Below are 2,555 nucleotides of genomic sequence, written 5' to 3'. Positions count from 1 at the left end.
TTATGCCTTTTTCCATGTCCAGAAAGCTTCTCTGAACTCTCACTAAGCGTTGGCTGTTTGCTGAATTCACACACAGTTACGGCACATCAGGTGCCATGATTGCAGTCCCATCTGTAATAGACCCTTTCATTAGTTTGGTATTAACTTTGCCAAGCCTTTGGGGCAGATTCCGTGCCTCTGTAGAGTTGCAGACATATATTAACATGTGGTGACAGTAGTTTATCCCCATTGCATCTGTTCACCCCAGGGCATAGGTGGGACGCAGGACACAGGTAACGTCTGGCAGTGATGCTCTTGTCTTGGAACGTGGTGGTGGAGGTTTCACGTGCTCAGAACTGTTTCTTTGGGTTTCAGGTTTGTTGGTGGTGTTACTTTTCTGTTTCATCTCAGCCTATAGTTTATTTTGCGTGTGTACGTCTGTATGGATGCACAGGGGCTTCGTCATTTCCCGAGAACTCCCTGTGGGCCTTACCCAAGGGGTCCTACCTCATCACCGTTCCTGTACTATGGGCCACGTTCACAGCCTGCACCCTGCTGGCCTCATGAACCTCACCAACCACCTCCACCTCCTGCATTTGGCAATGTGATCTGAACAGTAGGTCTTGACTTGCAAAGCATATCCATCTTTCTCCACGAGGAGACTTTGGAGAAGATGTAGAAGTGGTGCCCTAGGGCTTTGTATTGTAGGGGTTCCCCTGGCTAAAGACATTCCAAGATTCATCAGTTTCTACGCTATTACTACATTGTGGGGCTGTGTCGTTTTTCCATTTTGATCTGGGTAAGAGTTGTCTCTTGTACAGAGAGAAAGACATTTTACAGAATGTCAGACATAACATTTTTCAGCCAGGATATTTCCCACATTTTGGGCTGTTGAGGGATGAAGCACACTGCTCAGTTCATTTCTTTAAAAAGATTGTATTTATTTATTTGACAGAGAAATAAAGAGAGAGCAGAAGTAGGCAGAGCGGCAGGCAGAGGGAGAGGGAGAAGCAGGCTCTCCGCGGAGCAGGGCGCCCGATGCACGCCTCAATATCAGGATCCCGGGATCATGACCTGAGTCAAAGACAGACACTTAATGGACTGAGGCACCCAGGCACCCCAGCTCAGTTCATTTTTAGCTGCTTGAGCCCGGACTGTTTTTTCCTTAGCTATGGAAACACCTGAAGGAAGGTGGCGGGCTGTGGTCCCCTCTTTGAGGGGGAAGGACAGGTCTTCCACTTGTATTCAGGTATCAGCGGAAACATGTGGGAAATGCTCTATGTCTGAGAAGGGACCCGAGAGTGGGAGCGAAGGAAATGTGATGACAGCAGGCTTGTAGCATTTGTTTGAATTCTGCACAGTCAATGCCATTCTGAATTCACCACCATCGATTCTAGGGCTTTGGTCTGATGCTGAAGCTGCTGGGGCTCCCATGAGGAACAGGGGCACCGAGCCTCATAAAGGTCCAGGGATGGGCAAGATAACTACTTTGGCCGCTACCACGTGTTCCAGAAACTTCCCTTAGTGAACCACATCCAGTCCTGGCCTTGTGTCTGTTGGGTGGGTCCTGTAGTTTGTCTGTGGCATTGTTTACCTTTCAAAATGCAAGCAAATCACCCAGGGGCTGACAGACTTCTTCATTATAAATCATCACCTTCGGTGGCAACTTCCAAAGCCACAGGTGCTAGGAGGTTAAGAATGGCGGGGCGCTCGATGTGTGTGCGTGAGTGTGTGTGCATGTGTGTGGGTCCATCCACCCCTGCCCGCCCACAATGCCCGTGGGGGGAATTAACTTCAGAAGGATGACACCTCACTGCAAGGTGATGTCTCTGGCCAATCTGACTCCCAGTCAGTAGGTGCGATTTGTGTAGTGTTCATGTTGGGTTTAGATGATTAAACTGTGACAAGGTCTGTGGTAATCCTCACGACTGGAAACTAGGGGAACCTCTATTCCATTTTATAGTGTTTGTTTTGAAGTTTGGAATGTTCTTAGGGCAAGTTTCATAAGTCATCCATATTTTACTTCTGCTGGTAAAAATGCTGTACAGAATCCCTCTACTTGTTACCCTTTCTACAACTGTTTTGAATTTTCAAAGATGTTGGGTGGACTGGCACACAGGTTCTGAAGGGGGGATGTCAGTGATTAGCTGTGTGACCAGTGCCTCACAAGCCCTTCCTTTGGGCTTCTAGGAGCAGGTCGTTTTGTTCCTATGTCACTGTGAGAGCTGGTTTCTTCTCTCATCACATGCTCGGGAGTTGTCCATCAGAAAGCATATACATTTATGTGAATTCTCTTATTTAGCCTTCCCATCTTAAATTCCCACTGGACAAAATTGCTCTGGAACTCAGTGTGCGGAAATTTCTGAAGAGTGTGTTTTACGATAAACACAGCTGCTGCACGTAAATAAAGGCTCTTGGTATCATTTTCCTCTCAGAAAACCGTTTTCCAGGCCCCCTATCAGACCACAGGCCCCTCATTCCTCCAGGGTCTTTGTGGCCTTGGACAGAAACTGCAGAACGTAGAAGACCGCTTTGTCAGGAAGTGAGGCAGGTAGGGACACTCAGGGGTTTGGCAG

Source organism: Eumetopias jubatus, unplaced genomic scaffold, assembly GCF_037043125.1.
Source record: "Eumetopias jubatus isolate StellerSeaLion01/CBP00866 unplaced genomic scaffold, mEumJub1_p1.0 scaffold_69, whole genome shotgun sequence".
NCBI classification, from domain to species: Eukaryota; Metazoa; Chordata; class Mammalia; order Carnivora; family Otariidae; genus Eumetopias; species Eumetopias jubatus.
The sequence above is the reverse complement of the archived record's forward strand: the minus strand, read 5'-3'. Positions refer to the sequence as shown.